The 25152-nt window shown below is 47.0% G+C and overlaps 1 protein-coding gene across 9 annotated transcripts in view; it reads right to left on the minus strand.

Annotated features, from left to right (window-relative positions):
* DLGAP4 (DLG associated protein 4) overlaps positions 1-25152 on the minus strand; it is a 75494-nt gene that overhangs the window by 14681 nt on the left and 35661 nt on the right. The window contains exon 1 of one of the 9 annotated variants that reach the window (XM_050713968.1): positions 4418-4487. The exons of the other annotated variants lie outside the window; for them this stretch is intronic. The gene's annotated coding sequence lies outside the window, so the exon portion shown is untranslated. Of the gene's footprint in view, positions 1-4417; positions 4488-25152 lie in introns of those variants that run through there. 9 annotated transcript variants of the gene reach the window in all.

A 25152-nucleotide genomic window follows, 5' to 3' on the forward strand; every position in this document is an offset into this window, starting at 1 on the left:
TTGTTTGTGACGTAATGTGGAGCTGCAATCCACACAGGCAGTTGGTCAGGTATACATCTTACTCTGCTGTTTGCCCATTGCGTACAGCACCATCAGCTAAATTTGCTTGTGAACATTAGCCCACATCACAAAAAGGCACAGAAGAACAAGAAATGTTGAAGTTTTGCTTAAGCTTCCAGTTAAATATCCTGCCCATAGGATCTCCTAAGGCTTGAGTAAGTTGTTTGAATTCACAGCTGATGTGAATGATTGATCTGTTGGGGGAGCACTGTCTTTTTATAGTCTTCCTTGTGTAGTTATTTTTAGAAAGCGTCATGTCTGAAAGTTAGCATTTTCCCCACGACATTACCTGCTGCTCTTGGGGGCTTGGGCAATACCCACTGACTTTGCCTCAGGCAGAAGAGATGCACTTTCAGAGCCTGGACGAGCATTCCTGACCCTCAAAAACAGTTGAGCATGCCATGATCCTCTCCTTCTCCTGGAAAATCAGGAAACTGCATCTTGAAAGACTAATGCACAGGAATCATAAAAGAATATTAAATCCAGCACTGCTTTAAGAGGCCCCTGTTTAAATACCACAAGGCAGTGCTTACCTGCTTAGTACCTGCAGCACTGCCAAGGTATTTGGTTTTAGATTTAAACATTGAAATTGCTGTCAAGTGTGTGTCTGGCATGAAGTGCAGTTCTTTTGTTGCTATTGCTGATTCAATACAACCAGGTGGTATTTCTAATTGTTTCCATGGCTTTGAAGACCCATTCAAGCCATCCTCATTTTTATTAAATCATCTCAAAAGCTGCAAGCCACAATCAGTTGTGAGGACAAGTTAGATCTCCCTCAATTGTAGTAGCAGGGCTCAGATTGCTATCACTTTCCTGCCCTATGCATCATCCCCTTTCTCCATGGGAAGATCTGAAGAAATGACCTCATTTCCCCATGCCTGAAGCAGTGTGTTCCCAAATAATCTCTCCCACTACAAGTTCATTTGCCTTTTAAATGAAACATCTTAATAATACTACAGCAAACAAGAAGCCTCAGTTGCATTAAGCCCATAGGTTTTAGTCACATGTGTCTGGACTTCTCTAAGGAGTACATACATTTAGAGGCAGTTTTCAATAGCAAATTGGACCAGAACGGTCACATTCCAAACACTCTGACCTCTACTTTCATGAACTTGCACAATACTTCAAAGCTAAAACTATAATGAACTGCAGGATGTTTTATTTGTAGAAAGTCCAAGTAAAAATGATTCCCACTAACAATTGCTACTTAACACAATACAGATTTTTATTGATTTTATGGTTCACAGCAATCTCTTCAGACCTTATTCTTGTGCTTAAGCAAAGTCTTTCTAGCCCTTGAGACAGTGGCCACAGCACACAGGCCTACCTGAAACTGTATTTGGACTATAGAAGCTGACCAGAAGCTGGTCTGTTTCAGAACAGCTCATGTGGAAGGGGCCTTCAAAGATCATCTAGTCCAACTCTGACCTCTTCAGGGCTACCCAAAAGTTAAAGCATAGCAACGAGGGCATTGCCCAAACAGCCTCTTGAACACTGACAGGCGTGGGGCATCAACCACCTTGCTAGAAAGCCTCTTCCAACCTTTGGCCACCTTCACAGTCCAGAACATTTTCCCGATGCCCGGTCTGACCCCCCCCCGGCACAGCTTTGTGCCCTTCCCGCACATCCTGCCTATCGGTCCCCAGGGGACAGAGACCAGCACCTCCTCGGGAAGCCGCAGAGAGCAGCGAGGTCGCCTCTTGGCCTCCTTTCCTCCACACTGGACCACCCAGGTGCCCTCAGCCTCTCCTCACAGGACAGGCCTTCCAGCCCCTTTTCCAGCTTTGTTGCCCTCCTCTTTCAAGGACCTTAACATCTTTTTCGTACTGTGGGGCCCAGAGCTGCACACAGTATTCCAGGCGAGGCCCCACCAGCAGAAAACAGAGGGACAATCGCCTCATTTGACCGGCTGGCTGGGCTGTGTTTAATGCACCCCAAAATGCATTTTTTTCTCCCCCTTGGCTGCCAGGGCTCGCTGCTGGCTCGTGCTGAGCTGCTGTCCCCAGCACCCCCAGGCCCCATCCAGCTGAGCTGCTCTCCAGCCACGCGTCTCCCAGGCTGTGCCCGTGTCCGGCACTGCTCCGTCCCAGGGGCAGCACCCGGCCTTTCCCTTTGTTGACTGCCCAATGCTCCCATCTCTCCAGATCCCCCTGCGAGGCCTCTGCAGGGAGTCAGCAGCACCTCCCAGTTCAGTGCCATCGGCAGACTTGCTGAGGACCGTCCCACTCCTGCCGGCAGATCGCTGATAAAGATGTTGAACAGGCCTGGCCCTAGAAATGAGCCCCGGGGAACGCCGCTGGTGATCGGCCACCAGCCAGATGCAGCCCCGTTCACTAGGGCCCTGTGAGCTCTACCATCGAGACAGTTCATCACCCAGCGCAGTGTCACAGCTGGACAGAAGGATGCTGTGACACTATCAAAGGCCTTACTAAAATCCAGAAAAACCACATCCACCACCTTCCCTTCATCCACCAAGCAGGTGACCTTATCATAGGAGACCAAATTACTAAGACAGGACTTTCCTTTGATGACCCCCTCTTGACCATGCCTGATAACAGCTTTGTTCTTTAAGTGCTTTTCAATATCCCCCAGGACGATCTTCTCCACAACTTTCCCAGGGACTCCAGTTAGACTGAGGTCTGTTGCTTCCTCGGTCTTCCCTCCTGCCCTTCTTGTCACTGGGTATAACATCAGCCAGCTGCCAGTCAGCAGGGATGCCCCCAGACTCCCACAACCTTTGGTAAATTGTTGAAAGGCTCTAACATCTGCTAACTCCCTCAGTACTCTGGGGAGAATCCCATAGACTTATGAATGTTGATCTGATACAACTGTTCCCTTACACGTTCTGTGACCATAGATGGAAAGTCACTGCTCCCCCAGTCACGGTCCTCCAGCTTTGGAGACCAGGCACCCTGGGATCTGTCACTAATATTAATATTAAAAACTGAGGAAAAAAGGCATTAAATGCCTCCCTTTCCTCATCCCTACTTGTTGGGTGACCATCTTCATCAAGTATCAGTCCAAGGTTTCCCCTAAGCCTCCTCTTGCTGTTGACATTATTGAAAGAGCCCTTTTTTTTTTTTTTTTTTTTAATTCTGACACCACAGTGGCCAGATTTAATTCAAGATGAGCTTTGTTTTTTTCTTGTTTTGTTCCAGCAGAAGCAAACTGCAGCTCTGTGCTCTCCCTGTGAAGCCAGACCTTCCTTCCAGAGGTCACGTTTTCCTTTTCTGCTCAAGTTCCTGGAGCTGCCTGTTCAGCCAGGCAAGTCTTCTGCCCTGCTTGCTTGACTTGTGACACAGGGGGATTGCCTGCTCCTGGGCTTTTAGAAGGTGGCTCTTGAAAATTGACCAGTGACCAATGGACCCCAAACCCCCTAGAGCTGATTCTCAGGGGACACACAACTAGCTCTCTGAGTAGCTCAAAGTTTGCTCTCTTAAAAATCCTGGGTGGCAACTCCACTGACCTCTCTCATTATACCAAGAATTTTGAATTCAAGTATTTCATGAACACTCTGGGCAAGACAGCCACCTACTGTCACACTCCCACAAGCCCTTCTCTATTCTCAAACAGGCGCAGGAGGACTCCTTTCCTACTTGTGGCAAGAAGTTTTCTTCAGCATGCTTTAGGAACATGCCAGGCTTGCTGGTCACAGCAATATTATATTCCCAGTTTGTCTAGGAAGGTGAAATTTCCTATAAGGACAAGGGCAACTGATCTGGAGATTTCCTACAGAATAGCTCATCCATGTCGCTGCCCTGGGTGGGTGGTCAGTAGTAGACACCCACATCTGCTGTGCTCTCTCCCCTTTATTCCCCACCCAGAGGGTCTCTACTGCATCATCCCTAACAGCAAGGGCTGTGTAGTCTCATCTCTCCCTTACACACAGCCCAACACCACCCTGCCTGCCCTGCCTGTCCCTCCTGAACAGCCAGCAGCACTCCAGCCACGGGGCTCACCCCACGAAGTCCCACTAATACCAGTGATATCATAACTCTGGGAGAGGACCAGAACTTCCAGTTCATCACATCTGTTCTCATACTGCAGGCATCGATACACAAGCATTTCAGATGTGCTCCTGAACCCTCACCACTCCCCAGCGCAGCACAGATGCTCCATTAGCCTTCCTACCTCAGATGGTGCCACCCAATCCCTTGGCCTAACACCTCAGTGTTCCTAAGGGTATACCCCTCCTCCCTCAATCCTAGGTTAAAGCCCTCTCCATCCACCCCACCAGGTTATGGGCCACAAAACATTTCCCCCATTGAGACAGGTGGGTTATACTCATTGATGGTGAAGATTTGCCAATTGATGAAGATACTTAGATTGGTTAAGGCATGAAGAGAAATCTAGGTACCTTTATTAGTCAACAGGAAAATATCTCCATCTAGACAGGATGGGCATCTTCACATGACGATTCCCATTTCCTGCAATGAACAAGTGACCATCTTCACAGAAGGCTTACACTGGTTAAACAAAGCCACACTCCTGGAAAGCAAACTTAAGTGACTATATTTGTTTAAATACATTGTTTGTGGAAAGGCTGTAAATACATACTCCTTCAGTGTTTCCCATTTGCCCATTTTAGCAGTAGCAATCTTTGAAAAAAGAAAATCTTATCTCCACACTACATAGAATAAAATAAGGAAACAAGCAGCTGACAGTGACCAAGCCAGAGGAGTGGTGTGGGAAGCAGAGCTCTTGCTCAGGCTCCCCACCAGCCGCTACATCCACGGCTGTGCTGCCAGAGCACTGCCTGCCCATGCTACAGCCCAAGGTGTGCGCTGCTTCCACAGAAGCCGAATGTGCCCCCCAGGACCTGCAGCGTGACCAGCCCGGGTCCTTCGGAAGCTCTCAGATCATCAGGAGCAACTCCTTCAGCACCCAACCAGCTCCCCCCAGCTCTTCTTGATGTAGCTGCTGTCACTGTGTAATCATGCAGATAACAACCCTGGCTGTGGTCTCAAGTCAGATGACAGCATGTGCACCAGGTGGTGCTCAGTGACCATCAGGAGCTGTATGCAGACATTTGGGAGGACGCACCACCAGGCACGCGTTATAGCCCCTGCTTAAGTCCATGCACACAACAGCCCAACTCCTGCTGCACATACCCAGAATGCTGCAAGTACTTCTGGAGGAGGTTAGAGAAACCCAAGCTCACATTCCTCCCCCCCGTCACCTCCCTCATCCTCAGGCCTTGGCCATGACACAGCTCTGCAGATAGAGCACCAAACCCCACAGAGTGCTTGCATGCATCTGAACTGCAGCCAGGGCAAAGTGGCCACCACCACACCATTGCCTGCATACCATTGCTTCTTCCACCACCACATACACCACCACACTTACTTCCAGGACAGATGCAGTGAGGTCTGGGGCTGGTGTGCACTGCCCCATCTCTTCCCAGGCAGTGGGCACCCCCTCAAGCCAGCCCCAGAACAGAGCACCAGCACTGCTGGGACACCCAGCCAGATGCAACATTACTGCAACATCAGGGAACACAACCAAAGAGGCCACAGCAAGGGAAGCTGGATCTGCAGCTGAGATCAAAGAGAGGTGAAGGGAAGCAGGCTCATCTCTCACACCTCATCCTGAGGAGCAATCAGCTTGAGGTCACACCCCAGCTCCCTGCTCCATCACGCAGCAGCTGTTACCAGCAGCAGCTCTGGAAGACAACCAGACCTCAGTTCAGTTTGTGCCCAAGTCACTTTTCCTGACCCAAATAGCTACAGAAACTGGCTATTTCCACTTACACACGCCTTACCTCACCAGTGAGATGAACATGCATCAGATGGATGTGCCCTAACAGGGCCGTTCTTCCCACACAGAGTGCTTTCCTCCAGCAGCACTCACCATCATACCATGGACACACCTCATGCATATCCCAGCTCACTGCTGCCAGGGGCCTGTAACAGGCTTCTAGACTAAATTTCTGCTACCTGGCTTTTTTTGCAGAAAAAAAAAAAACTTTTTAGCTTTAAGGCATGAGAAATACCTACTTCCTTAGAACCCAACCACAGGTCAGCCAAAGAAGCTAACACAGTTGTCTCCTCACCACTAAGCAGCAAACACTGCCACATTTGCTAGAGCTACAGTATTAAAGTCAGACCCACACAAATAGGTCTCTGCTTCCTAACTGGAACAACACTTGCTGGCCAAGCAAGCACAAACATTGCGGAGACTTGGCACCTGTTGCTCTGGTTCAGTACCCACCTTGGTCACAGCATTCTTGCAAATCTCTAGCGCTAAGCTGACTGGATAGCATTTCTGACAGGTGTTTGTTTGCTGCCTGTTAAGATAAAAGGGACTGCCTTGCATTTGTTTGTCCATTGCTAATAACATTCAGTTCCTGCATATTGCAGAAGCTAAAGAACAGGACATGTCTGCAGGAAGAAAACCCTGAACTCAAGGGAGCATCTTTCAAGTGTTACAGTCATAGTAAGAGTGCCCCCTGCAACAAGTACACAACCAGAGGACTCTCCTTGAGTATCAGCCACCTATTTCTGGACTAATGGTACCGCTTCTATCCAGAAACGCACCACAGAATGCTCTGTACAACCATTTGTGTTCTCTGCCCAGCCATGACAGAGATGCCTCCAGGGTGAAGAGGGGCATTAGTTAACAGCAAGGAGCAGCTGTGCTGGCACACCAGGCACAGGGTGAGGCAACTAAAGGAGGGCAGGCAAGATGGCACGAGTCACCACTCAGGACTGCAATAAATTTTCAACAGACTTCTGGTTAGGTGACTAGTCCCTGGTATTTTGCAGGGGAAGCAGAAATGTTTAGTCAGTGAAGGGAACACTAAGAGGGCTGTGATCTCTGCCTTAGGGGCTTTGGATTTTTCAGTGTACCAGAGGTCTGAGCACCTTGGAGATGCTCTTATTAGGAACTGACATCAATACTGAAGCAGTGAAGTTACAATAAGTACTCATACACCAAGAACTGCCACACTGGGAAGGCACAGTTTTTTTTTTTCCTTCCCTTTCAAAAAAAGGGCAACCACTTATGGAAGGTCACAAATTTAAGAAGAGGTATGAAGCATCAGATGACACCACCCAGGAACGCTGGGGGTTTAAAAATACCCGATCTTGCACAGTTGGACTTCTGACTGATTTTGGCCACTGACTGCTACAGCAGTTTACACTACTGTCAGGACAACACATGCTGCAGAGAACGCCAGCCACGGACACTCCCAAACCCATCTGCAGTAACTATTACTGGGGCTTCTATTTGTGTTACAAGTGTCATTGTAATTTCTCCCCAGAGTAATTTTCAGGACAGGTTTCTGAAGCAAGTAAGAGCAGCAATACACAACTCCACCCTGCTCTACAGATGCACATCCAGAAAGCTCTCCATCTGGACTGTGGAGTCAGGCGGTCTCCAATCCAAATAGCACAGGGCAGCATTGTAAGGGAGCATTTTTTTTTTTTTACTCCCACCAAGCTGTTAATTCATTAATAAGCACAAAGAATCTGGAAAAAAAACCACTGCCCTGCCTTGAGACATCAGTAGGAAGTAAAATGCCACAAGCATGGTGCCGGCAAAGGCAGAACTCCAGCTCAAGCAGGACCAGAAGCCCAGTCCCCACGTCCCCATTGCCTCTCCTGGGCTCTGCTCACCCATCATATTCCCACAAACTCTACCAGGAATCCTATCCTCTCGGGCCAGGGTCCTGCTGTGCTGGCTGAATTTGTGGAGAAGTCACCAGAGCCTCAGCAGGCTCCCAGGCAGCAGCAAAGGGGTGGACCAAGCATCTGTCCTGCATAGGTTGGGCAGCAATGGAGACACCAGCCGATTCCTTCCACTGCCTGTCTTGCCTGGACCCCACAAACCTACAAAGGCAAGCCTGCAGGCTTGCAAAGAGCTGCCTTCCCCCATGACCACAGCACAACCACTTCCCAACCAAGTCCCCAGCTGTGCAGGACCTGTGCAGCACAGCTCAACAAGCAGAGCAGACAGCAGCAGCTAGGGAGGTGCCAGCACAATCCTAACCCCACAGCAGGTTTTTTTTTTTTTTTTTTACAAGCATTGGAAGCTTGCAGCAACAGAAGCTCAGCTTGGCTTTGAATGTGTCACCCCCACCCCCCAGCCCCTCACCACCTCTCATATACACGTGAACAGGATCCTTCCCCTTGCAGCAGCAACACAGTGGCTCTGCCCCAGGTGAGAGCCATGGTGGGCAGAGGAAAGAACGCAAGTCCTCTGCTGCTGCCAGACAAGACCCAGGGAGCAGGGTGGCCAGGAGGGCCCCGATATATGTCTGCACAGGGCAACATCCATGGGAATTCATGGTGCTGCTTTCCCTGCCCCTGGAGAAGGCAGCAGGCCCCACTGATACCTCAGCCACACTGCAGCGAGTCCTCTCCCAAAAGTCCTCAGGAAAGGGCTTAGCTCTGAGCCGTTCACGCTGCAGAGGATTCCCGGAGGGCAGACATGCCCATCAGGCAGCTGCCATCAGGACAGACTATCCACAGCCTATGCCAGATCTCACATCCGATGTAGGTGAAAGTCAGTGACAGATGGGGACACGCCACCTCACAGAGCCCATGGAGGGCACTGCCAGCTGCAGGTCACAGCTTCTCCCTCCAGCACCGCCAGGGTGGCAGAGCTGGCCTGCAGCTCAGCACCCCACCGCTCGCAGGGCTCCAGGAGATGCTGGGATCACTTCAGTAGCCTGCAGACCACAGCTCAGTGACCACTTACCAGCCAAAAGCTCTTCAGATAAGTGAGATATGCTACCCTAAGATATGCTGACACAACAGGAGAGCAGTCCTTTATGCTAACACTGATGCACTGAAGCACTGTCCACTTCCTTCTCCTGCTCCATGCAGCTGTGCCCACAGCAGACTGTCACACAGCTGGGTGACAAAGCTCACTTTGCATTCCCAGCATGAAGGATTATTACCTGCTCCAAAGCAGAACCTGCACCTTGACCACGCAGTGGTCAGCGCAGAAGCACAGACACGCAGAGCTCAGCATAGTGCTCCCACCACCAGCAGAGAGACTGGAGAGACTAGACTGATCTGCTAAGCAGGAGACAGAAAGTGTTTTAAGATGCATGTGGAGTCTTGCTTTCCATAAATAATATTTTCAGGAACAGCACTTATTGCAGACCCCATTCCTCCTTCCTTTTAAAGGCTTACTGCGGTGATTAGAAATAATGACTCCTTCGCTGAGGGGCCGGAGGAGTCTGTTACAGCAGACCGCACACTGAAGCTTGTATCTGGGCCAGTTTTGGCTCAGCAGCCCTGGATGTATTAGAAAGGCCTCATGAAGAGCACGAACTATGCAGGACACCCAAGACCAGTGCCTCTCTGTATATGTTGGCTGTGAAGGGAGCACTTGCCCAAGCTGGCTGCTGCAGCATTGCTGTCACACAGACCATTGACCCATCTTTGTACCTCTCCCTGTTCCAACACCACTCGGCTGGCAGCTTTTGTTCAGAAGGACAAAGGCAGCATACAGGTGAACGTAGTGCATACATGAACCAGCCAGTGCCACTGTGTTGCAGGCTGCTTCCCTTCTCCACTGGGGACATTACTCCATTGCTGTCAGAAGCAACTGATGCCACATGAAGTAGCAAGCTGCACCAACCAGGGTTAGGCATTTAGAGGAGACACTACTTTAACAAGTGACTGAGAATCCTCTGTTCATCCACTACTACAGCCACTCCTAAGTGCACTGAGAGTATTAGCATTAAGGTATTTAGGAAAGCTAGTATAATTAAGCAGCTCTTATTAGTTTTTCTCCAAGCTAGTAGTTTCTAGAATATCCTGCAGAGGTAGGTTCCACACGCTAATTATGTATCACATGAAATACTCCTTCCTGCTTGCCATCACTTCACTTTATGCAATGCCACACTACTCTCGTTCAGAGGATGGCATTGCAGATGCTTTTAACTTGTTTGTGTCACTGTAGAAATCCAGGGAATCTTAACACTTCCTCAAAGTCACACCCAGTCAAAAGAACACATGGCTAGAAACTCATGCAGGACTGCTTGATAACCCAAGTCTGTTCTTGTCCATGTCAAACAACAACAGCCCAGACTTATTTTAGCATTTGCTGACCTCTAAAGCACAAAGTCATTCTCAAGCACTCGCTCACATGAAAGGAGACACATTGTACTCACATGCAGCTTATTGCCTGCACTTCGAAAGCCTGCAGAGTGCAACAACCTAACTTCTTGCCTTCTAAGAAAGAATTTGTCCACCCACCACGTTACCAATAGTGCCGTTATTCTGCAGTACTTCCCCAGGTATGTCCCTTTCAGCTCAGTGACCATCCTCCAATCCCACCAGTAATCAATCTCACTTTTGGTCCAGGTCTTTGGGCAGCTGCGGGAACATGCACTGCAGTATGGTGGAACTGCACCAAGGCCAGCCTGGCCAGGGAGCTGGAGGTCCTGCAGGAAGTTCCTGCTTCTACAGATGTGCAGTTTTTGCAATAGTGGCTTGGTCCCACCAACAGACAGTCTTGGAAGCATCGTGGATGGGTTGCCATTATTTTAAGTGTGCCTTTTAAAAACAGTTCATAGAAGAGCTGGCCAAGAGGGTGCTGAAAGTGCTGATGGCAGTCAGCAGCTTGTCAGATACTGTGATAACAGCAACAGGGCTGCACTGGTGTCAGCAACAACCAAGCTCTTGTTAGCACTCCCCTGGTATAAACAGGGCTCCTAGAAGATTGCTTCACTCCCAAGAACAGAAGGAGCAGCAATTCTCCAACCTACCTCAGACAGAATATCTTGAAGTTGCCACCATTGCTGCAAAAAAGCCTCAAGGCAAGAGAAGAATTAAAACTCCCATTACTTTATTCAGTCTCAAGGTTTTCACCACAGTATGTACTTACCGTGTTCCAGTTTTTACCCAAACAGGGAATTGCTGGCATCTGCTCTCACAGGATGAGATTCCAGCTGTTTTAGGCTGCAGCAAATATTCAGTGAAGCAAATACTCAGTGATGCCACCAAGAGCAGCAGAGGTGGTTTTGCCAGAACATTATGAAAAACGCTCCCCACACCCAGATGACTAGAAATTCTTTGTAAGCTAAAAACAAACCACACCCTGTACCCACAGGGCCAGGGAAAGCACATGTGTCAGCAGACAACAAGACAACAATAGAACAGTCTCTGTGCGATGGAGATGGGGAAAGGCATCAGGCTTAGATATACTTCTCCCTGCACTTACCCACCCTATGAAAAAATCTAAATGTTAATCAGGATGGTCTTTTTCCACTTGGACATTTGTTTTCAGGCAGCAAGTACCCAAGACTTACATCTTCAAAGCTGCAATCATCAACGGGTTTTAATATTTAGATTCAATTGAAGCTATTTCCTCCCTTAAGTATGTACAAACCAAGATGTGGCAACATTATGCTAATACTGGAGAATCAAAGTCAAAGTTGCTGGGAAACTTCTGTTTGCTGACAGTATGAGCTTTCCAAGTTACAGGAAACTATTCCACATTCTAATTCCTAATCTAATATGGCATTAGTTATACGATTAAAAACATGGATGCAAAAGGCTGTAGTAGGTTCCTATCATCGGGTTGCTCCCTCTCTTCTTCGTTAGCATTAAATTTGGCAGCAGTTAGCTGCTGCACCAATCAGAGCAGGCAATGGTGCAAAACTCTCGTCTGATCTAAAGAAAGAAAAGCAGTGCTTGAGAGTCAGGGCATGCAATTAAGCAAATATACCAGCTTTCTAATCCTTTTGGATGAGGTATTAGAAAGCTTTTGAAAGTATAGCTGTTATCATTGCTTGGGGTTTCTGCATATATGAACTAACCCACATTACAACAAAGCTGAGCTGACTTTGTAATACCCCTTCTTCCACACTGCTATGCACACAGGGGGTACACTGGGACCACAGGGTATGTCCGCAGTTACTTAGCCTACACTGCTCACCCAGAGGCCTCAACTTCGATTTCCTAGGAATTTTAAAGACCACAAACACTTCCCTAACAATGGTCCCTTCTCCCAGCCTTTCGAGTGAGGGGGGTTCCTAGAGTAATTCCAGAAAGTGCTGGATTATTCTATTTGAGGAATCAAAGAGACATGGATTCATGTGTGCAGGACCTGCTCACCCACAACCATGTTAACCTGGTCCTCTAACCTGCCATAAGGGTTCTTTGAAGATTTAAGACTATTATCTAAAAAAGGAACACAAGGAGAGGCGAAGACTCCTACTGCATCAATTTCACAGAATCAGTCACTAGGCAACAAGACTGGAAGACATCGTCTTAGCTGTGCTGCTTCTCTTGCCATTTTGCCTGCCATGGTAGACTCAGGACCTACTCCTTTGTCTTCAGCTGTCTTGAGTTCAGTATTGTACATGGAAGACTCCCTGACCTTCCAGGGAGGGTTACCATTAAACTCCACTCTCAAGGAAAAGCATTGTATGTCACTAGAGCATAGCCTGCTGCTGTCAGGAACCTGCTCAGCCGTAACAGCTTATTTTCCTGCCTTGAAAGTTATGTGCTGTAAGACTTCTGGGCTTCACCTCCCCTGTTGGTTATTCCAGCCTGGGCTCTGTTTTCCACATGGGATTTATTGCTATTGACAGATCACTAATTTCCCTGCACAGCTTTCAGCTTTCTACTTGCATAACCTCATCAGTAACAATCTAGCTCAGACTCCCAGGAGTCTTTGGGTTGTTCTGTAGGATATTCCAAAACACTTGCTCCCAGGACTCCACTTGTAAAAGCTAAATACCAACAAGCAGATCAAGCAGAGCTTCCAGCACTGGCACTTTTGCTTTTCCTAATGTGTTCCACCACACACGGCAGAAAAGGTTAGTCTGACCAGGTTGGAAGAAGGTAGCGAACTGATTTAGAGTGGCTTGAGGAAAGTGATGAGAATGACCGTGAGCCAGCCTGTTTTAAAGTTATTCCAGTAGAAAACAGTTTACCAGGGATGTTTTTTGGAAGAAGCCACTCCTCGCTCAACCACAGCTGTCTAACCCTGAAGAACAGCATTCACTTGATTGCCCAAAGCTGGACAAGCCTCCAGGGAAGCCTGCTGAAAGACACTACTCTGGCTTTCTGTAGTCAAAAGAGATGTAAACAGATGTCACAAGCAAGCTTTCCATGGTAGTTTTTTCAGAAGCACAGAACAGCCTCAGAAGCTTAAAATGTTGCTTTCTCCTATTCATTTTCAGCTTTCCATTTAGCACATACAACAGCTTCATAAGGCTGTGTCAGACATCCGCACCTGTACCAGGCAGCACAAACACCACGAGGTGTTTTCTTCAGCTGCAAATCCCTCACTCCAGACATACACAAGCCTTTTCTCCAGTATAGAGAAACCTCAACAGTAAGAAGTGGTACCACAGCAAAAATGCAGGATCTGTTGTACTGTTGGTACAACACAGTATGCAAGTCAAACACTGCAACTGACATAGCAGCTACAGGAGGAACAGCCCAGCTTCTCATATCAGGGACTTACCCTGCCTGAAGTTCTGGAAAGGAAGTTCAGAGTCTTCTTGCAAGGGTCTTCGGAGTCACAATCCTACCAAGCAGCTGTGCTACCAACCCTTCTGGAGAACATGATCAGAGATTTCAGCAAGCAGGTGCCAGACAGTTGTTAACCACAACCCTATCTCTCCCCAGTTTCCCCTTGCCCAAAATCCAAGCATTCAGACAGCTGTTACAGCATGAAGGTAGAGACTACTCAAAAGTCCACATGCCAAGAAGACTCCTCCTGCAAGGGTGGAATGGAATGAACAAACTAAAACTGCTCCTTGTGGAGACTTCCTCACTCCAACAAGGATGAAAAAGGCTTTGAAGAAAAAATGAATTTGGATTTTCCAGGACAAGGAGTCAAAGCATTGAGCATTGGCCTGACCTTGCTCCCACACCAAGGGGAGCACACTTACCAGCTTAGTGAAAAAACCCCTCTGTATTTCTCTGAAAAGCCCAACTAACCCAGACACTCTAAAGACTGCCCGAGGCTGGAGTTATTTCTCCACTTGGCCATTTCCCCACACTTGGACCGGGAACAATTACTGAATTGGAATGAATCACTGCATTCAAGCATCCACCCTTCTTCATGCCAATTATCAAACACCAAGACTGGCTGTAGGACAAAATTCACAGTAAGAGCAGCTGACTCTTCCGAACAAAATGCCCATCTTCTGATGAAGTGCTTTCCACCAGCTCAGCCTTTGCCTTTCGCTGAGAGTGATCACTGAGCACCCTGATACGTGAGTAGCTACTACAAGGGAAGCCCCAGTATAGACTCATACCATGTCAGCTACTCTGGGGTCAGCAAGTGCTTTCACTTCGTGTCCTTGCAAGCAGGAACTACCATGACCACAAAGGCAGAGGGAGCTGCTCTGCGTCACCACTTCAGGCGGAGCCAGGACTAAGCCCAAGCACATACACTGCGGTCGGTCTGTCCCCAGTAAGGGGACAATGCACTTGAGTGCCTCAGAGTCAGTCCTGATGCCTGCAATATTGGACTGGGAAACAAACTAATCAATGCTTCCTACATTTTCCTGCGAAGTACCTTCAAGAAAACATTCAGCTTTACATACTAAAGCCATACTTTCAGAGGGAGAGAGATCAGTCAGGTTTCTTGGATCTAGGCCCTGCCAGAAGAGTTGACAGTTACTACATGTTGACTAAAGATGCTTAGTAAGCAACTAAACACCAGATCTCCGTCCCTTACAAGATAACTACTCTGAGTCTCAGCCAGGGTTTAGCTAAAGCTTGGTAAGAATGGAATAACGCTACCAGAACCTCCTCTGCATGGCTCCTGCCAGGCAGCAGATGCAGTGTGAACATGCCATCAACATGAGAATGACACGGGGAGAGAGAAGTGCTGTCAAGTAGCTAAAAAACTGGAATGCTGAAGCTGTTCCCATTACAACCTAAGTTAAAAACCTAGAGTGCATGCTGCAGAAATTTGTTTTCCCCCCTGTATAAAGAAGCCACTATTGCTGTCAGCTCCAGCACTATACTGCAGTGAGAGAAAAGTTCCTTAATAGTCTTTCAAAGGCCAAAACAACCAAGTGCTTTAGAAATTAATAGTCCTGTGGCAAGCAAAGAGGTGGGGAAACACCAAATAAGTGCCTTTAGTTTTCAAGTGTCTGGTTTCCATTGTCTTCCACTCACACAAACCTGGCAAAGCACTGGATGCTCTCCCACTCGCTCCAGCTGTGGCCACGGATCCACAGGGGGCTGGGATGTTCGTAGAAACAGGGCACAGCAGCAGCCCCATGTGCGGTGGGAGCAGAACGCAGGTCCCAGGGCAGCCCCTCATGTGGGTGGCCACCCACAGGGCTGCTGCTCTGCCTGCTCCAAGGGGCTCTGAGCACCCAGCTGCAGAAGAGTCGTCCTCACCGATTTACAGGGATGCAATGAGCAGCCAGGAGAGCCCTTCCTGCACAAGTGACCATTCCCTACTTGCTAGGGCTGGTGTCTTCGACATTCATACCAAGAGTGAATCCAAGCTTCAGGCAGCAATGTAAAACTTTCTATTACTGGCCCAGGCTTCCAGAAGACAAGACGCCTAGGAGATGATAGCAGACAAGCTACATACCAACAAGGCTGAATTCTGAGACTGAAAACAACAACAACGCATTTGCATTGAAGCATTGATGGGAAAAAAGTCCAACCTCCCTTTCAGCAATAGACATTTAGTTCTTCTATTTCTCTATCTGTAACCAGCACACACTGTACAGCTGAGGAAACAATAGTAACAAGTTATTTTGGATACTGTTTTGTAAATAGATGCATGGCCAGTTATCTAATCATGGGAACATTAATACAAGGAGGCTCTGACAGAACAGCAGAGCACTTACAGGGCTATTTAACAGCAAGCTTTCAGCAGCTTGCATCACCTTCATCAGTAAATTCCCATGAATCTGCAACATCAGCAGCCTATGCTGCAAGACACCTGGAACAGTTTGCGAAGCGCTGTCTCCCTTGGTACTACAGGGCTGCCCCCTCCTACTCCAACCACTACTGTAAACAACCACGAGGACAGTTAAAGGAGGCACCTCTACAGCAAACTTAACTGACATTTAATTGACAGGACACCTGACAGCACTGCTACCAAGCCCAGTGCAACCTAGGCCAGCACCCTCTGCTATCCCCTCCAGCATGGATGCCTTATCCCTGGGGAAAGGGTGTAACAACCCAGGTGAGTCACACTGGGCACACAGGAGGCCACCATGGTGTGAAGATTTACACAAGGATACAGTCTGATTTCAACTTGATTTGCATACCTCAGCAGGCCTCACACCAGGAAGTCATTATTGAGTGCTTAAAAAAGATGCAAACAGCTCAGACACCAAGAAAGCAAGGCATGAAAACAAGGTATTTGTGTGAAAGACTACCCTTAATGTTGCTCAAGCTCACATTAGTATGTATGAGATCCATGAGCAGACCACGATCTACACCTGAGAGGCCAGAAGGAGCCCCTTGTAGAGAAGCACTGTGTTAGATGGGCAGCACAGAGCTCAGCCAAGCCATGCACCTCGCGCTGTGCACCACACCAGGAGCATTACGGCTGCAGACCTAGGGACAGCCAGAGCTTGAGGCCAGGCGAAAAAGCAGGGCTATGAAAGCAACCCAGGGAGTCAAAGCCCTTTTCTTTCTCCTTGCAGCTGTTACCTGTCCCCCACCACAGCACCGGTTACCACTTGGCATGGACCAGACCTTGTGTGGCCACACAGCACATGAGGGAGGCAGCCAGGGAGATGAAGGCTGCAAGGCTCATCAGCATCCCGCTGACCACATAGAGAACAGAGGATCCATATGATTTGTGGTTTCTCTAGGCCGGGAAACCAAGCATATGGCAATGTGCAGTACAATTAACATTAACATTATTAACAGTATTCTGTTAAATTAAGTACTGCATTGCTCAGAGCCAGGGTCATATCTAATTGAAATAGGACACAGCCTCCCAAAGTCCTGTCCTACTGGACACATGCCTCTGGGACAGCTCAGCCTCTACCCCAGGACTATTCTGCCAGTGACAGTTTTAGAAGCACTCCCTGTTTGAAATTAAAGGACAGTTCACACTCTATAGCAATGCAGAAGGAAATATCTAGGTTCAGCTCTGTCATGCATTTTGAATGAGCAGGGAAGTTTTGCACAAAACCACTGCACCTAAGTTCTGCAGATATTTAGCAATCTGGGCACATACACAATTTCAGGACAACATTTAGTAGTCAAAGTCACTGGAATGTCCAGTACCACCATCCAGCAAGCTAAAAAAATCTTTAATAAATTCAAGACTAAGGACTCTGACCTGTTCTTCCTCTTGGCTTGCTTCAGCAGTGATCTTGAAGCAAGAGCATGATTTAAGGCAAATTTTAACACAGTACGAGTCTGCAGTCACTGAATGCCTGGATTTACTAGACTGCTTTTTTCATTAGGAAGTTACATTCCAGGATGTTCTGCCCTTTGCCTGCCCACCCAGATTCCAGGAGAAGCCACCTCCTCTGCTACGTGCAGCACTCCAAGCAGAGGAAAAACACGGAAGATGGCAACACTTAGAGCTAGAAGTGGGTTCAAGTAGGCAAATGATATTGCTGTTCTCAAATCCAGGATGTTATTAGAAAAAACTCTCAGGAGCCTGACTAACTAGAAAACTGCTTTGTGGTTTAATTCAACAGTCCCTGCCAGAAGGAACAAGTTTGCCTTGGGCTTTGGCTCCTGCACCTGAGATGCAAGAAGCTTCAAAACATTAAGGTTTAAGTTATCAAACACTTCCTTTAGATTTAGATTTTTAGATACACAGAATATATATTTGGCACCTTACTAGCAGAACATTCATTAGTTTCTATTAGACATGTATATGAGCAATGCAGTGCAATAACATGGAATAATTGCTTCTGAAATTTTAAAGCTAGCTTGCAATCTGACTTACCACCTAGGACAACCAAACTACCCTGTGATGTCCCGCTCATTTTGAGCATTCAGCCCCTCAGTAGAAACAGAAGTTAATCTGTCAGCTCTGAAGGTGACAAGGAGAAAGGTGACAAACTGAACCCAAGAGCAAAATAAAGCACAGCACGGAACTCTGGAGGGAGACTGCACTTCAAAAAACCACAAGCACAAAACCTAGTTTTCCCTACATGGTTGAGGCCCCTGCTGACCCCCTTCCCATCCCCGCTCCACTTACAGCTGGCAAATTCTGCAGGCAACTTTGTACAGCACAACAGAGTGAGCAACAAGTGCTTGCTGTCTCTCAAGGCAAGAAGTTATGTCCACTGTACGGGAATGTGAGCAGCTGAACTACCGCACTGAGGAGCATGAGCACAGCTGGAATCACAGCATTTGAAACAGCCGGTTACTTTGAGAACAGTGCCCCAGGTTTTCACACCTTGGTGCCAGACACACTATGAAGTACCACTCCGGTGTGGTAATGAGCATTCTGCTTTCTGGAAGTAGTTAATACCAGAAAAAAGTAGACCTATTCAGACTCCTTGCTGCGGAAACTCACTCCTTTCTTCTGTCAAAGAGATTTTACCATAAAGCCAGCTAAGAAAGTTATTCATAAATCTCATCCACAAAAAGAAAAAGGAACTTTATCTTTAGTTTTTAATTAGATATTGGAACACGTACAAACTGCAGGGACAAAAGCTCACATACACATAAGCTCCACTGCTGAATATGCAAAGTTCCCCCTTTTGTAGATACTGCTAGACTACCTCCTTCCTACATTCATGATCATAGCTGTGTAGAAGCCTTAGCTCCGACCTTCACCACTTCGCAGTACAGGATAACAGTAACCAGAGGACCAGCCCACAGAGCTGAGAACTGCAATCAGTGCTCCTGCAAGGGACACTGGTGGCAGCCTACTGCCCCTGCTTGCTGGACTGCTGTGCATTACACAGGGCAAACTCTGTGCCAATGCAGCCGTGAGCTGTCACAGTCAATCACAAGCAGTGCTGAGCATGGCATGAATCAGATACAGTACAGATGGACAGGCCTGGAGAACCTCAGAACAGGAGGCCAGCTGAACAGCATCCGCTCCCCCTTCAAATAAGACGGACTGCTAATAATTCAAAGCCAACCATATGCAGTGGGCAGACGAAACAGGTCTACAGCTCTGTCAGTGTCACAGCAGAGCATGCACAGGTATCTCCCAAACCAGCTTCCTCCTACATACATTCGCTACATGAAAACCTCAAAGGATTTTGAAAGCCTGCAGTTTCTGGGGAAATGCACTGCAGGAGGAGGTTATGCTGCCTCTGAGACCAGGCCTTCAAATCCTGCAAACAGGCTTCAGCACCACACAACCTGAGCACCAGAGGTAAGCCAGCAGCTCCACCTTCAGCTGCGAGGAGTTCGGATCAAGCAGCGCAGCAGAGCATTATCCACCTATGTTTCCACTCTATCCTTACTCAGTGTTGCCCAAACCACAGTGCACTAAGTCTGGCTGAAAAAAGCAAGTACCACTGACACAGAACTGATTCACATCCTGGAAGCATGTCACTATTAGCTAGGGCAGGAGAGCTTGAATACAGAAACAGTGAAGTGCTACTGTTGTCTTCTTTATGCTTGCCCCATACCTGACACGGTATTAGTAAGCAGTGCTCAACATGACTGGAAAGAACCCAGACAAGCACAGAATTTGGCTCAGTATGTTATCTTCCTTCTGGTGAGGGACTGGAAAAGAATGTACAAGACAAAGAACAACTGCATTTTTCTTTAAAGAGAGAAGGGTTCCATTATCTCTTGCCACTCTCTGATCAGAAGTTACCAAGTGGTAGAGAGACTTAAAATACAGAGTCCTCCTCTATCACTCTGAAGCATGGTAGCTTAGCTAGATGGGAGCCCAAGGCTTCCAGATACGCTTAAGAGACTTCACTTTTAGTCATCTTAAGAGCACCTAACAGCTTTACATCACCTACTTCTCTCTGCAACAGTTTGCTTTGAGCACAAATCTATATCTTGGATGATTTCTGCATGATGTTTGCAGGAGCTGTTTACCTTTGAACAAGTATACATGGCCACTGCTGCTACAGGATCAGGCAGCTCTAGTTTCCAAGTCTTTATCAGAGATCACACAAGACAACTTGATTTTTGTCTCCAGGTCCTGGCTTGCAGCACGCAATCTGATGACTTGCAATCTGAACAAGCACTTGGTGTCACAACCCTTAGCTAACTGGTGCTGAAAGAATGTCTCCAACTTCAGTGCTGGAAAGATGCCCAGACAAACTTGTAGTGATTTTCACTACCTTATCTTTCAGACAGGAATGCTATTTCCCTTAATAACCCAAATACATTTCAGAGGACTATTCTGCAAAAAAAAAAAAGTTAGTAGCCCACTCTTCCCTTTTAAACTTGGAAACTGCTTTTTATCCTGTAGGTGACCATCTACAGCCAAATCTTTAAGCTTGTTTCAGAGATAGATACATGCCCTTCTGTCTACATTTCGGAGAACACAGTGAAATACACTGATTTGCAGCATATTGATTTGGTTCTGCTCAAATCCTCCTCAAGTGCTCAATCTACTTTGGCTGGCCTCTTTTTCCTTCTGCAGTGCAACCATTGTTATAAATGCCAGCCAAGTTAGTCTGAGGGATTGCATTAACTCAAGAAATCTGCAAGTAGGAAAAGGGTTTAGCATGGGGGAAAGGATATCATACAATGCAAACACAAGTTAAAGCATCTACACTAAAGCGCAAGGTGGTCAGTATAGACCTGCTGCTGGAAGCAGTTAAGAGGCTGCAGATGACAAGCAAGGAAGCCTGGAACACTGGCGTCCACATAGCTGCAACAGAAGAGGTCTCTGTCTCTATTGCCAACCTCTTGCTCCCCAAAGCAGAACAATGCTGACCTAGTTTTCCTTTATCTAATGGCAACCATGGAAGAACCTATCAAAAAGGCCAGAGATCTGTCACTTGTGAGAGCCACTCCTGTTCTGCCCATTCTAGAGCTGGATGAGCCCATTTCTCACTGACAGAGGTTACCTGCTGAAACCATGGAGAAAGGAGAAGAGCTTCCAAGCCGCCCCATGAATTCACTCAGGTACTTTATATTTTTTGAAAGACAGGAATCCAGAGACAACCTACATAGCATCTTCCATCGAACTCATGACATATAATGTATTATTCAGAACTTGGTAGTAGAAATTATCTGGTCATCAGATTATCTGATGTATAGCTGGTATTCAAGTGTGCCAAAAGCCATCACTGGCATAAGAACAAAGCAACTGAGAATATTAGATCACAGACTCATCCACAGAATTACCCCCAGTTAACTCCCTAGAGGGCATAAGTTTGGGGGATAAGGAACTCCATGCAGTCTCATTCTGAAAGAATAAGCCATTTCACAGCCACTCGTTCCTGTAATAAGGAAATCTGTTGGGGATAGCTGGTTAGACAAGCCCATGTGTAATGAAGGGACTAGATTTCTTCTAGTAAGCAATGTATTCCTAGCCTTTAATGGAAATCTCCAAATACTTTGGAATTGGCTGTTTTGCTGTATATAAGGGAAACATTGTCTTATCCTTCCCAGAGATGAGGTAGTTTTCTACACATACTGAGAACTCAAAGCATGCTAAATACATATAAACTTACAAACCATGTATAATTATAGATGGGCTATTAACTTTTTTCCTGAATTACATCTGTCTGTAAACTATAGTCTTAAGCAATTTTAGTCAGACTTTTTAGCATCCCTTTTCTTCTCTTAAAGAACTATTACATTAGGAATCTGAAGAGTCAAGTAGCCTCAGTACAGGCAGCTCCGCATCCCTTGTAGCAGTCAGGACAGATGTGACCTATGTCAGGTGAAAACTACACGTTTTCTACACCCTTCAGTTTTTAACCAAGCTGGCCAGACAGCTAGCTATATTAAGATCAACACCGCTACCAATTAACATGGATTCAAATGCAATTGGCCTCGGTCACGTTTTTCCTTCCACAGGACACTTAAACAGTTCCAAATGACATGAGCGCTGCTGTCTTCATGCTATGAGCTGCTCTAGCCTTTCAGCTTGAAAACCCAGCAATTCACAAAGTAAATTAGAAAAAGAAGAGGCGTCTGTCAGCAGAACTGTTGGAAAACAGTTTTGATCCCTTCAGGAATACAGCCAGAAATTTCTTGCTAAAAAGAGAACTTGTTTCAGCTTCCATCTTACATGATATTTTATCCCTTTTGTCTGAACACAAGGCTGCTTAAAACAAGCACCAGTCTAGATGGATCACAGCCCAGAACAGCCCAAGCCAACTGATGCAAGTGCCGTGCAGAGGGTTCTTGCTGAACAGTGGGGCCAGCAGACAGAGCACCCCAACCTCATCCCACAGCTCCAGCTACCCCCATGTGCAGTGGAAATCTACATTCCCCCTCCCTAATATCAGAACAATGCAAACAGAAGAGTTACAGTCAACGTGCTTCTGTGATAGCCATGACAAAGCCCCTTTTCAAAGATAAATAACTGAAAAACTTCAGCTACGTGTTTGCCAGGCGAAGCACTGAAGACCAGAGTCCTGCTTTGCACTGACCAAGAGGAGACTGCATTGGAGAGCTTGTTACAGCTCGCAGCATGCTGTGCCATGCACTCAGCCAGACACCTTACAAAAAATGGACAAAGCTGAGGATAAATGCATGGAAGAGACTGTACACACCCGAACACATTCTCACACATTGTCTTAGCAATGGTGAGTCATGGCATTCCAGGAAATAAGACAAGTTCCCAGCACTTTGGCACAGAACAGAATCAAGCCATGAAAGAAGCCCAGTTCTCTGCTCCATTCCCATCTTCACTGAGCTCACACATGAGGGGATACAAGTCAAATCCTGTTGGCCTTCATGATCTCATTGCACAGCTCTCAACAGCCCTGCTACTCCCGCATGTGGTTAAGTGTTCCCACAATGGAAACAATTGTTTCACAAGTTCGAAAGGTAGCAATAGGCCCCCAGAGTTCACTCAAATGGCCACAAAGGTGATGTACCAGCTTTTTAGGCTGGTACCAGAGCCGCTGCGACAAGCTCAGTGTACCCAGGATCCAGCCACAAAAAGCACCCAGCCCACTACAAGGCAACTGGAATGCAGCCGAGTAGGTACTTGGGTTTTTGGCATCAGACATTTGTTAACAGGGCTCAAGTGAGGCAGCCCTGTGATAGCTGGAGATTTTGGGCTTCCTGCCATGTTTTTTTTTTTTTTTTTTTTAAAGTGAGCTCAACACAGACACAGCAATGAACAGTTTCAAGAAAGTGGTTGTATTACACCTCTCCCACCACATTCAGCCTCAGTTAAGAGCTCTGCATCATCCCAGACATCTATTGAGCTGTTCTGTCTTCTCCTACCAGGTACTGACTACTGGGGTGGATGGAGTGCAGGGGAATATTTGCAACTGCCTCCCAACTACTTCCGAGTGAGGCCACAGCATGTGACATCATGACTGCCTCCATGGGGACAGAGCAACACAACTACATCAGAACAGGCCAGTTAGAACATGAAAGCTCTTTTGTGGTTTGAACCATAGTAAATGTGAGAAATAAGAGAAGCTGTTAGAGAAAGTACATCATTCCAACAACAAAAATCTTGCTTTGAGTTTGCCAGGTGAACCTAAAGCCCCTGAACCATGGCTATGCATAAAAAGCACTTCTACACTGGAATATTCGTCATATCATTAGCCTCTTTCCTAGCTCCGAGAACACAGAGCACAGCTTGGATCGAAGATACCATTTTTCTTCTCTCATATCAAGTTTTCCCTTCCACTGTAGCCTGCCCACATGCTTCAGAGGCTTCTCAGCCCATCGCTCTTAAGCAAATCTTTGCATGTGCCTTTCAACATGCTACAATTAGCACACACATACAAGTGAACACAAAAGAAACCAACCCAAGGCTGCCAATCCACACAATGAATCATGCCAGCTAAAACTACCTTCAAAGATAGAACAAACTTGGGATTTGAAATGGATTACATGAACATGATCTACACGTTCTAGGTATCTACACCTTGTTGTTTTCAACACCCAAAGCAGTAAGAAAGAACCAGTCTATGCTACGGGAAGTTAACTTGCCCCTAATAATACCCAAACGATTTAAGCCAAATTCAATTCCCTGACTGCTCCCCACATTCCATCCTACTGCACATGTTAACCAGGAAAAACTTGCTCTGGTCCCAGAGATGAGGTAACTGCTAGCTGCACTGCTGCAGAGTGGCCTGGAGCAGCACAAAGCTACTAGGAAGTCCCTGGGGCAGAGCAGCTGCTTGGAGCATACCACAGTCAGGCTTTAAGCCTCAGACTTTTCTTGTCTATCAACTCAGCCAGACAGCTACATTCAGGAATACATTTTACAGCATTACTCTCAGGTAGCCTAAACACAACAGCAGGATATGAATATACTTGGGGTTACTTTCTGAGAAAGCAAATGTGAAGGTGTAAGCCACAGGATGAAGTCAGGCTAGCTGGAGTGAGAACAGCTGCACCCAGCAGAGCAGCTTAAGCACAGCAATACTGATCATGCTCATGAGCTGTGGCATTAAGCCTTCAAGGGTAACACTGCTTACCAGACCTGCAATGAGCAGACCTATTTTGTGCTTCTCATACAATTCAATGGAAAGAAGAGGCCTGTCACTCTTGGCAGGGGAAACAGAGCACAGGTCCTAGCCCTGGCTGCCTTGTGTCATGTGGAGGCCAGGTAGTCATCAGGAAAGAAGCTGTTTTATGGTAGGAGGCACAGCTGGCAAGAACTGTAATTGAGTCACTTAAAGTGATGCTGGAAATCATCACACCATAAGAATTAGCATAAAACACATCTAACAGGCACCCTTAACAACTACAGCAGAAGCAGTTCTCAGCCATAAATCCATCCAAGTGAGAGTCACTGTACACAATACTTCTACCACCTCTTACCTCAGTTTTATGAAGTTATTTCACATGTAACAGCAAGACTTGATTTAAAACATTAACAGCAACTAGAGTTACTGCTGGGATTCATCCAGCCATTAAAAACGCACCATCCTATGGCACTTCTGAGAAATGGCATAACAGGTCTTCCTGCAGCTTCCCCACCTGTGAACACCACCAATTAAAGCTGCAGAAGAACACACCTGCATGCTTCCATCTGCAGTACAGTACCTGAGGGGCACCGTGTTTCAAAAACTGTTTTACCCAATAGTTAATTCAT

The sequence above is a fragment of the Cygnus atratus genome, chromosome 16, assembly GCF_013377495.2.
Source record: "Cygnus atratus isolate AKBS03 ecotype Queensland, Australia chromosome 16, CAtr_DNAZoo_HiC_assembly, whole genome shotgun sequence".
NCBI lineage: Eukaryota > Metazoa > Chordata > Aves > Anseriformes > Anatidae > Cygnus > Cygnus atratus.